The 14619-nt window shown below is 33.0% G+C and overlaps 1 protein-coding gene across 2 annotated transcripts in view; it reads left to right on the top strand.

Annotated features, from left to right (window-relative positions):
• The window catches only part of LOC128998376 (prestin-like), a 39709-nt gene that overhangs the window by 421 nt on the left and 24669 nt on the right, over positions 1-14619 (top strand). The gene's annotated exons all lie outside the window — the stretch shown is intronic.

Below are 14619 nucleotides of genomic sequence, written 5' to 3'. Positions count from 1 at the left end.
TGTTGTATGCTGTAAGATTTTTAGTATCTATGTAAATCAAATTTAGGCAAGTATTAAAAAAAAAAGAATTTTTAACAAGCGTAAATTTTCATATTTAATCATATAGGCGTGTAACAATATTTAAAAATAAATCAGAGCCATTTAAATCGCTGTGTTTGCCCAGGTTTTCACTGTAATAATATATTTTATTTCTTACCCTGGTTGGTTTATGAATGAAATATATATTTATGATCATGAATTGGCATTCATCAAAATGAGAACAACAGTGGCATCTATTGTTCACAAACATTTACGCACATGTTGTTGCGTAACGATAATTGGCAGCTATTGTTAAAAACATTAGCTCGACCATTTACGCATGTAGGGTTACAAAATCTTAAACAAATATTTGTAGGCCTACGTGCGTAAATGGCGAGCTAAGAACTGTTGAAAACGAATAAATCATTTTTATACAACCTTTGCTTACGTTAGTTACTTAATGTGCGTCACTTTCCTGCCAATTAAGTAAATAAGTGGTATCAGTTTCGAAACTGCCATGTTGTGCTCGTTGAACTCGAGATTTCAACATATTAAGTTGAAATGACTTAATTTTGATATACGATGAATGATCATTATGTGTTGATTGCTAAGTATTTATATTACAAAATGTATGTGTATGTATGTTTTATGTCAGAAACCTCCTACATTATAGCATCGATCTAGCCAATTAATCAGGTTATAGTTTGCTTGTGTATCGTTAAATTAAATTTGGTTTATGTTACCAATACTTAAATATAAATACAACGTTAAGTACCGTAGTTATCTATTGTAGAAGCTAGTAAACATATTCGTCCCATTTATACATGTCGAAGGTAGAGGAAAATAACCTCGATCGTCGTCCGATCCTCTCATTTATAGGTAAGCCCCAAGACAAATCGATCAAATATCCAGCAAATTTATTCGTTGAAAATATTAGTCGAAAACATTTAGCTCACATAAAATTTATTGCGGAACAATAAGATGTGTAAACAGCGCAATTCAACACACCCATCGACGAAACCGTATTCGCAACTCAAACAATTAGTTGGGTGGTTTTTCAATTCTGAGAACGACATGCACACCTCAACATCACCCAAATTTATCTGTCAACTAGACAATAGCCTTACTTATTAGTAGATGGAAGGCTTGCTGCCATTGGGGGTAATGTTTCCGGTCAGTTATTGCTATCAGTTCCTCGATTCTACTATCAGCAAATGCGGTTACGCAAGGAATCTCTTGGTTATCTATCATTAAACTCAACGAAGTTGATTCCATCCTCCATCGAGGTCAGATAGTTTATCTTTTACACTTTCCGTATTTCCTATCATCAGCTGATCACATAATCATTCTCCAATTCGGGGTTGAAAAGGTCGACCAAGATAACATGAATTGCAAAATGAAACATTTTGCTTACTTATAATATTTATAAGTATGTTTTTTTAGCATCATAGTGTAAGTTTGTTGATATCAGTATACGTTAATACTCACTTTAGGACGGGTTTTAAGAATAACCCGCTCTTACTACTGTAGTTGTTATCAAGAACTAGGGATAGGAATGCAAAGTAACACTAGAAAAAGGAAAATATTATGAAAATATTTCTTACAACAATTTTATGTAGTATGATCCTTCCATGATAAAACTGCACATAAAAATACTGATATCATAAAAGAGTACTTGATTGAGCCACGATTTTCACCTTAGTGACTTGAATTATGGTGTTTTTAACCATAATACTAAAAAATCGGCGTGGTATTTTGAGTTTCCTTATCAGTGTAAACATTTGAAACAATAATAATACTTTCAAAGATAATAATTAGATATAGTTCGTAAAGCTGTTGATTGTTTGAAGATATTTTTATTCATATCTGTGTTTTGTAAACACAATTGATTGTTTCTTTTAATATTATTTTTCTTGTTTATTTTTATCGCTCTGCAACGATCTAATAGTCGCATACGTTATAAAGTAGTTACTAATGTACATGTGTCAAGTTTAAGCAACACCTTTTTGTCGTGTGTTATTAATAAACTGGCTTGAGAGGGATTTGAACCTTAAACATAACAATAATGTGATAGTATATTTTATTAAAATATTTTCCCACGTTCGCGTTTGTCAAATTGACCTCCTGTGATTGAAATTGCAGACTTATCACGGAACAGGTAGTGGTTTAGATAAGATAGTACTTCAGTTAAGGTGACGAAATGGGCTTACATACCTAACACATTCATTACATCAAAGTGATATTCTGAATGACCTATTCAACTTTTCATCCATTGATAAAAACTACCCCAATTCCAAAATCTGTGTTTACAACTCTGCCATTTCGGAAAAGTTCCGACATTGTTTTCTACCAATCTCGATCCAATTCGAAAACTCACTAATTTTGAGATAATCTAACATGATCTGATAACCAATATAACTCATGTTTATCCACGAAGAAAGGAAACTCTCCAACAGTATGAAGCCTGTCAATAGTACAATTAATTTCTCAATAGAGAATTGTTTACCTTTATAGCTTCCGAAATTATATCTTGTTTTGCTATTATTTAAAAGAACACATGTTATAATTATTTCTATAATTATGGTGAAGGGGTGTATTTTTAGTGAAATATACTATATGGCACGATACTATATTAAACACAAACAGATAATGACTGAATTTCTTTTAATTTGGACTATTTTCCTTCCGTATAACCAGCTGAGAAATTTAAAAACAGAAATGCACAGCTGTTTCAGTTGGTTTAATTGACTGCAGCTGTTCATTGTTCCCCAAAAGAAAATAATCTACTTTAGTCCCACGCATGCACTAAACATCCGTTTTCGCCGAATTATTGTGAAATACTCATTTCAAAACAAAAATGCATTTCAATTAATAGTTCATATATTAAAACAATGAGTTTGAATACTGTTGACAATAATTAATTGCTACAGGTAGGCCAGACAAAATCTTGCCTTGGAATTGGGTTCTTTAACCAGCGCAGGAGGAAACAATTGGGAAGATTGTAGTAATTGCCTACACGGGTTTCAAATTCCGAGAATTATGCAAATGTCACGTTACTATAGGACGAAAGCATTCCAAAGTAGACTACAAAACAACGAAACATCGGCATCTTTAATTAATATGCTTAACGAGTGGAATTTTTAGCCTCTATATCAAATGTAATCGGTACGAATACTAGTAATAAGCCCTAAATTACTCGCACAATAAAAAAATTACACAATTTAGTCGAAACCCATAAACTAATATGGTTTCTGGGTAGGCATAAGCTAATCTTAATCGTTGGACACAAAATAAACTAATACTTTCCTATCTTAATCACCTCCTACGGTACATTCACAGTTTCACGGAATAATTTTATGTTTTATTACGATTTAACCTCAAATTTATAAACCACAAAATAGATAAAGACTTCCCACTACTGTATTAATCTAATAATTTCCCTATGAATGTTTGCCACTGGACCTCATCAGCTCAGTTAAGCTGTGGCGCTTGATTTGATCACTTGTAGTTGTTGAGTCCAGTGTTTTTTGTTCCAAATCATTGAAATGCATCAAGACCCACCCAGGTACGTCGGCTACTTATTACGAATTCATTGATTACTAGTTTAAACTTGATTATTTTAACGTTCTGGATCTTGAGTTAAAGAAATATTAGGGGACGCCTGGCGATTGTAGGGGTGTGATAAACGGTACGTGATAAGAAATATGATAAAACAATTTTTTCGTGGCTTCTTAACACGTTAATTTAATAATTTTAAATTATGTACAGGTGTCCTGTAACTCCAAAGAAACTTATTTTTAATTACAAACATGAACCAAAAAAACGTAGTATAGCTAAGCTTCTAAAAGCTTAACATCCATTTTAGTTTTATACTTGACAAAGGTATAAAACGTGTGTGTATTTAATGTCACTTTCTAGCGTTTGTCAGTTTGGCGGGTCTTTAAAAAGAATTTGTATCCAAATACGTTCTTAAACACGCAAACTACAACAGTTGACTTATTTTCCGTAAAAATAACATGGGAATTTTAATTTTAAAGTTTTAAGAAATTTTCTTCGTATGATAAATACGCCATCATAAATAGTTTGTTTTTAAGCTCTACAAAATGGTTTAGAAAGGAATTAAAAAATGTAATGTTTTGATGTGAAAATGGGAAAACCCCATTTTGCCCCATACTCACCCCCTAAAACCCCATTACCCCGTTCGATCATGGTGGTTCAAGAACTCGTTAATAAACGTAGGCTTACACGTTTTTATAAAAAAATATCGTAAAAATAGGACGAGTTTTACTCATGTATCGTGCTAACGGACACACTTCGTAAAGGTCAGGGCTAGAGATATACCACCTTTAGCCCTGCATAAATGTGGTGTTTTTTTTGTCTCTGGGGACATCAAAACGAAAAATTAAATCAATCCCGAGTCCAGGTCTTACCATGAGACATACGGTAATACCTTATTCCCTACATGGGAAATTCGCAAAAAGCAACGTTCCCGGCTTTAACGTACATACCCATTTCCCATTATCAACAGAGCGCAGATTTCTGGCAATTTTAATATTTACACTAACCGAGTAACATTATCAATTGCATCTGTATGCAAACTTATCATCAATTAATAAACATGTAAATGCTATACCTAATTGAGTATTTTACAATTTAGTATGTAACAGCAATATATTTACATTTGTTATTTTACTCTTACCCCCTATTTAGCAGGTATAGACAAATATAATCGTAACATAATTCAGTAATTTGAATATTAATTTGTTATTGAATTTGTTGAATTTATTATTCGTGGAATATTATATGTAATAATTAAATTAATTTATTGTCTCGCATGAGAAATTGTCTTGTACAATGCGGTGTCTTTTGTACATCTCTAACTGTAAGCTATTTGAGAGGAAATCTAATAATAATACTAATTATAGAACTCTTTATTCATTGCATCTTTTATTCCAATATTTTGCTGACTTACAACTCGACGTTTCGTAATTTGAAGACACGCAGCTTCATCACGCCACATTGGTCGCGGTTCAGTTCAACACACTTGACCTCATCTGAAAACAAAATCGCGTCATACGTTTCAAATAATGGAGTGCCAAGGACTAATCTTAAATCAACTATAGTGTCCTCACAGCGGTTGCTGTAAACAGAGTGATAAATCCAAATTCTCATTGTCACTCAAATTTCCTAATTGGTCTAATTCCTTTACGACATCGTAAAAGTTAAGCCCGGAATTAACTTTAGAATAGTAATAATCCAGATGAGAATCGTGACAGAACTAAATAAATGAATACTTTACACTCACGTTGAGTTGTTTCACTCCAATTTTACGAGTTTTAGAAAGAAAAGGTGAAAGGTTATGGTGGATTTTATGTAACTTTCAAAACTAGGTTGATTAGGAAGGCTACTATATACGAGTTAAGTAGATCAGCGTAATCTCAGCATAAACAGAATCCGGGAGATGATAACCCTGCGATATCTTTGATGCGAGAAGTATCTGAGTACGACATGAGTTGCTGGTAGACACTCGAGGCCTGTAACTCCGAGTGTTCGTTGGTGCCGGTTGTCCACGGTGACCTAGGTCCACAGCTGGCTCCTTAGTTCTTCTTCTTACTTCACCTGCTCGTCATCGTGGATAACCACTTCAAGGCAAACACCCGAGGTATTTATCGTTAGGTTTCATTTCTCGAAAGAAAACCCTCTCCTCTCAGCAAAGAATATGCTGAACTTCGAAAATAATATTAGATTTACAAGTGGTTTTATATGTTAATATTTTTAAAATATGTTATATACATTAAATAATACCCAAATGATCAATATTTTGGGTAATATATTTATATGATATCCATTTGTAAAACACGTAGCTTTTCGAAAAGTGGCCGGGTTAATTTGAGAGCTACAATTTATGAAAATCAGGGAGTTTTGAGTTAAATGTGTCGTCACCTGCATGCATTATTTTCACTTTTTTACATTATTGAGCTACTAAACATACTGATTAGGCAGGAATAATCTTAGATGATTAATAATAATGTATAAAAAACTTGAACTAAAGAGTGCAAAGATATGTATAAGTTAGTGTAACTATTTATAAACTAATATACTCTATAGTTTTAACACATTCCTAAGTAAAATGTGTAAATGCCCTGTAATTTTATAATTTATAAACTAATAATGCAAACCTATATTATAGTTTTAAAGTAATTTATATGGTTAAATAACTAATAAAATTAATTAATTAATTTACAGACCAATCTAATGGGTTCGAAATCCAAACTAGGAACTAGTTTAAAACATTCGTGTTTTAAACTACTGTATAGACGTTCAAGCTATAGCATAACCTTCTTTTCTACACGTGCAGGCAATAGAATGACGAAATCATAATTTTCAATTGGTGTCGGATTATATAATACTGAATTACTACTTGAGCTATTATAATAGATAAATGTTGAATCTTATTTAATCCAAGGATCCACTACTACTACTTTGTTTGTTGACGTGAAGAAAAATAAATAAAAAATTGTACTTTAGAATCATAATAAGCTCTTTAACAACATATTGGACAGTTTTCACCCACTATTGTCTCCTTCGAAGTATCAGCAATGAAGCTATTTCTTATAAATACAAACGGCAATATTTATCATAAATATGACAGAATACCCAGTTTATAAAATGATTGTGATGTTATATTTTGTTTGAATTCCTTCAGGATTTTTTGACAATAATTAGGGCTCTGTTAAAAAGAGTATTATCATGAAATAATATTTCTCCTTTCACATCCAAATTTTAAAATATCATGAAGATTCTCAAGACAAAAACATGATTGAAATAAAAATTGCCATTTTCTTAAAGTTACGCATGCCTCTGTGATAATTTTCCTCTTTTAATCTTTTAAACCGCAGACAACCAGGCGCCATAGATGAAGATACGTGTTTTGTCACTTAAAACGGTGAAAGCAATATCCAATTGCAGCAGGCATTCTAACAGGGGTTCTGAGAATTCAAATTGATGTAGGTTTGAAGTTCAGCTTGAGGCAACACCACCCTGTTGATTATCATCTGAAATGAATTGCTCAGCTTCTGGACTGTGGCCCGACCACAGATGTCGAGCCCTAGAAGCAATAATGTTAATTTGCGTTTTACCAATCACAGATTTGGCTTGATCTGTCATAGGACATGTGATGACTAACATCTATAGAGCAACTATAGAGCAACTCGCAACAATGCTGGTCAACAGATGTTAAATATTATGACGAGTTTGTTGTTGAACTTTATTTCAGATATTTTCATAATTTTAGATTGTCCGTCGGTATGGAAATGTTTGTAAATTAAGAATGTAGAGGTAACGTCTACCGAAGGGAAATTGGTTTTACAACCTAATTTAACTGGCAAAATTGAAAATGACGATGGTTTCCAGGTAACACAAGTAAGGGAATTTTTTATAGCCAAAAACCAAAAACCAAAGTTTTGTGGACTTCCAAATTAATCATTTTATTTTAAAAGGTTTGTTTTATTTAGACTTATTCTAAATGTGATTCAGTATAAGTACTAATCTCTTTAAAGACACAAATGCCCCACATTTGGGGGCTATGACATTTTTTGTCTCGCAAACCCTTAAAGGCCGAACCCCATATCTTAGAGTATTCAAAGTGTTTATTAGCAGTTATTACTATCCGTTTTTCCGTTTTTATGTTAACACTATATGTCTAAGAGTATATTTATTGGTGGAGTTCATTAGTATGATGCGTCTAGTCAATTAAATGGTTTATTCCATTGTCTGTGGTAGAAGGTAGAGAAATCCGACGTCAAATGCTGGCTAATAGAGTATACAATATTAGATGAACTATTACAACATCAAGTATCATACAATGGCTCTATTTACAAATGACAATACTGTAATATTACTAATTTTAAATGCAGGTATTTAATTAGGTATTTTTTTGGTTGTGTCCGTAGTGTCCGTAGTAGTAATGTGTGTTTATTTAGGCACAAATGTAGCACCAATACTTGAGCACGATGAAATTTAATTATATAATTTATTTTATTACATATTTTAGGCTATATTTTAATATCGTGGAAATTGAACATAATGTGTAGGTCTATGTTGAGTTTTTAACGTCTCTAGCAAATTACTAATCTATTACTAAATTAACACAATTTACTGAATTAATTACTAAGGTACTAATGATTAATGATTACAAGCCAATCATCGGTCTCAGATTAAAGACCAACTCTCGGCTTCTCAAATAATGTTTCACTTTGGATACTGCAAGTAGATGAATATAGAATGGCGTTCAGGTGGGTTATTGTATCCGACATTTAAAATCACTGCAAGAGTCGACGATGGATTGGTTGGGAAGTTAATACTTTTGCGACGCGAGCCTCAATACTACAGACATTTAGCAGTTATTAGGTAAACTATTGCGAGCTCAACGCTACTGGCGTCTCTAGCGGTGTTTGACCAAACTATGACCTCGTTTTACTGTTACAAACGCTTGTCAAAACCTTATACATTTGTTAAAGTTAATTATTCAGATGATAATGTTAATGATGAGACTAGACTGTTATGCCTATGTGATTGTCGGTAATTTTACTACAACAGAAACACGAGGTAAAATAAATAATATCCAATGAAATCGCTGTGATATAAATGAAAAAATTAATACTGTATCATTGAGTTATTTTGAAGCTCAATTATATATTTTACTCATTTAATTTGAAACCCTAATCTGAATTACATCCGACAGACAACTATTAGACGGTGAAATAAACGTTCTGGGACACTAGGTCTGATAGTGGTCTGTTTGGAGTCAAAATTGATTAAAACTGTTCCATGTATTTAGTTGATCGGCTCATCCCCTATTAAAATAATTGAATGGTGCTTATATGGTAATATTGTAAAATTCAAATGATTCACAAGAACTACACTCATGAAAAAATCTACGAACAAAACAATTGTACCTATACCGTAGACTAATCTTTAAATTAATTGTTTCTAATGAGGAACGAATGTTCGATTTCAAAGGCTCTGACATAACTATTTATTTTATAGTTTACAGGAATCAACGGCTTATAGTTAAAGCCTTATCAGGGAAACGGGTGTAACCGCAGCGGTGTAACTGATACAGTATATAACAGTTTGTCATTGTCATGTTGTTATGTTTGTGTATAGTTCAAGTAAACTGTTGTTAGTCTGTTGTAATTTTACATGCTCGAGGATTCGTATGTATGTAAGCCTCATACTTTACATTTTCTGGTAAAATGGAAGATTTAAAATCAAACCTGATTTCTGACCAACGCAGTTCTATCGGGTATCACTCAATCGCCTTTCTAAATCGTCTCACTGTTATTTTGTTGTTTTTTTTCAAAATTTATAACCAAGTACTTTTTTAACGACGCCCACAAAATAAAATTAATCATAAAAACAATCCTACTCGCCACAATGTTTTCCCCTAGTTCGAATACTGAGACAAACTTCATCATGTTGACTTGTTTCTTAGCCTGATGCTTGAATACAAAATTAATTTGCACCGTAATTAAATTTTTGTTAAATTGTATTATTATTACTGTTCCGTGCATGGCATAATTATGATTAGCTGTAATTTACAATACCATTCCTCAAGGTCAGGCGAAGGAAACCATCTCTATTAGCCTACTATTCTTGTTCCATTTAATTTCGATTACATTAACAAACCGTTACAGATGTTTTAACCGTATACAGTGATGTTACTGACTATAAACCACAGTCGTAAAGTCAATAAATCATATTTTGCACATAAATTCATAGGCTACGTAAATGGATGCTTAAAATAATACGGGTTTTGTTATCATGTTAGTCTTAAAATATTGATATTGGACGAGCATCTCTTTTAAAATGGTCTTACGACGATTTACGTAACAAATTGTAGTTTGTACCAGTTTCTTAACTTTATGTATTCCTCTTCTTATCTTTCCCGTGACTTCTCTGGTGGAAGGTGATTAGTCTGAAGCTGTTTTCTTCAAATCCTCAGTAATGTTAGACATACTTTGAGCAATTTCAAACACGCACTATGCTAAAAACACAGCAAAACAAACTAATGTCTGTTAGTTTCTGTACATTTAGATTGTGCAACAATGAAAACAGCTGATTTAAATCATTAAAATAAACCTAACAAACCCTAGCGCACATATTGGATAAATGGAGAACTAATCAAGAGCAAGGGAAAGTAAATTTAGAGCGAGTGAAAATCAGCTGATAGTTTTTCCCTCGCTCTAAATTAGAGCTTAGGAAACAAGTGAAACAACTACTTTCTTGCATATCAGCTGTTATCGAAATTAGTTACTTTAGACTTTAGTGATGAAATATTTGTTTTCACTATTAACTTAATTGGTAATGAATGCAAATTCAAAACAAACATCGTCAATTATCAAATTACACTATTATACTTACTATGTTACTATAAACTTTTTGTTAGGATCAAGGTATTCTTTAAAAACCATGAGCTAATATATTATATGTCTTAACTAAAATTAATCACAAAACTAACAGAAACGAAGTTGTTACCAACCCAAATTGAAATGTCAAATTACCACTTTGCGCGGATGCAGTTGAAGAATTCATTTAAACTCTCTGAGGTAGCAAAGAGTCATACCACTGAATAACCATCTATGGTCATACCTACCTTATTGAAAAATTTCCAATAAAGTACTCTATCCCATAATTTTACCAACATATTGGCTTACCTCATAATGGCATTGGTTATACTCATCCTGTCTCGGAGGATTTGTAATCAATTATAATAGGTAGCCTACCACCTACCACCAAAAGAGAAACATTTTCTATTATGATTGATTAAACACTTATACGAATGATAATATTTAGACGAAGAAATAACCTCTGCAGTTGCATGATCAAAAACTAAAGCTGACGTCATGGAAACCAAATGAGAAAAAAGCTTATTGGTTTTCTCTCTGCTGCTAGCTGATAGCTGTGGCTGGAAAGCCTCCAAAATTAAAATTCCTGCTCACCCTGTAATTCGGTTAATACAAAATTATAGTTTCAACAGCCATTCGCGTTACATTTCCTTACCTCAGATTTCGTTGGAAAGTACTTACGTTTGTATTGGTATGTATTATAACCTAAAACTATTTTTATTTTCTGTATAAAATCCTCATAAAAGTTTAACCTAGGTCTCAACTCACAATGGAAAATCTACTCAGATTTTTAAAGGCTAATCTTATATCAGAGTAGGCCTAGCCTAGGTGTAGTATCAAATTCCTTGTCCTAGGCCTACGACTTTCTTTTAGCAAATCATTTTTTTGAATATCCTATTTCTAATAATATAGGCTGTTTTAGATGCTTATGCTTATTTTGTTGAATAGCTGTTTTAATAGGCTACCTTAATTTACAGTTTAAAGGGAGGCTAATTTATCTTAGCAATGTCACTTGTTGGCCTACTACATAAGTTATTCTCTCACATTTGTCCTCTCGTAAAACCCTCAGGATCGAGTCATTAGCGATTAGCAGTGTGATTACTTCAGGAAATTTTATCAGCGATTGTGGTTTAGAAGAATAGAGACTGCTTCCTTTATCCAATTTATAAGTAGGCCCTACCATAGTCAGGTATGTATAGGCCTATAGAATAGTACACAGGTTAGCTGAGTTCTATGCTTACTTAACTAACCTACTTAAGTAGTAGTAACCAGGCCAGGCTGGATCCAGCGCCAATCCATTTCTTATTCTGACCAACACTACACTTGTATAGGATTTGCTTCAAACCAAACACTTCTTAAAACCGAATGCAAAACTTCTAAATATGACTCCATCGGATTATCGATCCAATTGATAACCAAACCAAAACTTACCAAAACCTAAACTTTCGATATTGATTGTTAACTTTAAAACTAAGGTAAGCCAGATATCAAAGTTTTGCCAAACCATAAATTTGTAGAGCTTACTTCATAAACATATTGAAAATTGGTGATGGTAACAACATGAGACAATAAGCCTAGGCTACGGCCACACGGGCGTTTTTTCACCCAGATGCGGCGCGTCTGCTTAATAACCCGCCGCGGGCCCGCAGAAGAATGGACTGGGGTGCATTTTTGAAGCTTGTTTTCACGCTCTGTCCCTGGCCACACGGGCGGGAGCAACACGCAGCTTTTCTCAAGTCGTCATAGCAAGTTTAAATAAAAATAAATGTATCAAATCTTTTCCAGAAGAGCGTAAACTATTTTTGGGTGTAGCCAATTACACAGTAGGCCTACACGTTTTATTTTAAACATAGGTCAACCTTACTGGACCACTTAATAATTTGTTACTTAGGAAAGGAATTTAGTTGGACTAAAAAATGTAAAGAGGCATTTATGTAGTAGAAAATTCAACGATTCGATGAAAATCTTCTTATAAATTGATTTTAAATATGTCATAAATAGATTTATTTTTTATACTAAATTAAAATAATTAGGTAAATGAAAGGTTAACAAAATAAAATAATTTAAGTGTTGTTTTCGTATCGAAATTAATATACCATTCATATTTCTTGGTGACTAGTGAGAAACAAGATTACTATTTCGGCCATAAGGAAGATATAGAACATAATAACATGAATTCGTCATTCAACTGCGGGTTCCCACTGCATTTTGCCGTTCCTGGACTTCAACCGGCGTGAGAATAAGCTACATTTTACTGCGTGAAAAAACACGCGTGTGGCATACAACAGCGGGAATTCAAGTAATAATTTCATGTGCGATGGGTGTGGAATCACCCCCGGAGATATTTTTGAACAAAATAGGCCTTCAGTAATTGTAAACATGCATTTTGGGGCAATCTGAAGGCAAATCCTAGAGTAAAATTCCAACCTAGGCATACCTCAGTTAGGCCTACTTCTTAGTTTTTTATTTTTTTTTTTCAAATAAATTACCCCGATTGGGGGGATTGCGGCCCTCACAGACCCCTAGATCAGTTTCAAGCTGCATACGTTACGATGGGTAAAAATATTTTATGTAAAGTGTTGCTTCTAAGCCTCTCATTTTGGTTGAAGTTGATGTCTGATTCGAGAGAGATTCAAGAGATTTATTATACCATTCAGTAATAAATACAATACGTAACGTCAAAACTATGCTAAAAATAAATCAAACCAATTTATATAAATAAATGAAATGTTCATTACAAACCATGCTGAAATTGTTTAATCTCACACAGCAAACAAAGCAGCAAACCATGCATTTATGGCAAATAAAGCAACAGAAAACGAAATTGTGCCACATACCTGAGTAGGCCTACATAAATAAAATTATAAATCAAAACAATGGCCAGCATTCAGAGCATCATAAAATTCAACAGATTCATAAAAAGGATTCGTTTCGAGCCAATCTTTTACAATTTTGGTAAATTTGGACTTACGCAATGACCAAACACTTTCCGGGAGAGCATTGTAAACCTTAATGCCTGTTTTTGCCCCATAAATGCCAGTTCCCATGGTCCAATCATGCTGGTTTGTGAATTTATTTCAAGTTTATCCCGACCTACATCTTCAACCCAAATTTCATGAAAATCGGACCAAAATTACTCGAGTTATCACGTTCACCCACATAACCCCACACCCACATAATACAGGTTATATATATATAACAAATTTGAAGGAATTGTGTTTTTAGCCACTGGGACATCAAAATGCAAAAGTAAATTGGTCCCGGGCCTAGGTCTTCAATCTCTGGTCTTACTGTGTCACCTACGGTTATAGCTACGTCCCTATAGAGAAATTCGCTAAATTTAGTAAATTGTTTGGTAATATATTAATGAACATCTCACAACAACATAGTAATTTAGTGTCCTGGGCTGATAGCTAAACTAATTCCTTGATTGGAATATCTTCTAAATATTTTGACAAGTAGTAGGACTCGTACACAATTTTGCACTTTTGCAAGTCCTTCAATAACCTACTCAATGTAGTATCACGAAATTGAATGTCAATAACTCACTAGACTCACAATCAATTTTGCCATTCATTCTGACAAAATGGTGAAATAATTGAGCCGTTATTCACTTTGATTGTTTCATTATCACTCTAGGTTATCACAATTGGGTATCATTTCATTTTTTGGATAATATCTTTTAGTCAGACCATGATATATTATCTCTGAACCGTTTGAAGGGTCCCAAGCTAAAGTTGTGGCCTACATTTTAAGCCAAAAAGATTTTCTCTGTACATTTATGCACTTAGTAAAAACAAGAATTTTGTCAAAGAACACTTTAATATTTATATGCAATTTCAGCATGACTGGCATTAGCTATTTACTTCTTCTTATAATTTTGCACAACATGTTGTTGGTAATAAAATGAAAACATAAATTCTGACATACAACACTGTTATATTTACGTGCAATTTCTGCATGACTGGCATTGTTCACGTAAGTGTTAAAATTTTGTATGACAAATTTATGTTTTTATTTTAGTAGGTACATACCAACAAGAATCAAGAGCTTTATTGTCACTGACCTTTTTAAAAGGAATAGATATAGTCAACAGAAATAAAAACTAAAACGAGAAAAATAGTGGGTTCTAAAAATTAAAAACCAATGTTAACATTAGACATTAAATAACTGTTATATTATAATATGGATT

The sequence above is a fragment of the Macrosteles quadrilineatus genome, unplaced genomic scaffold, assembly GCF_028750875.1.
Source record: "Macrosteles quadrilineatus isolate MER2022 unplaced genomic scaffold, UCM_ALF_1.0 Scaffold_7__1_contigs__length_78375512, whole genome shotgun sequence".
Lineage (NCBI taxonomy): Eukaryota > Metazoa > Arthropoda > Insecta > Hemiptera > Cicadellidae > Macrosteles > Macrosteles quadrilineatus.
The sequence above is the reverse complement of the archived record's forward strand: the minus strand, read 5'-3'. Positions and strand labels throughout refer to the sequence as shown.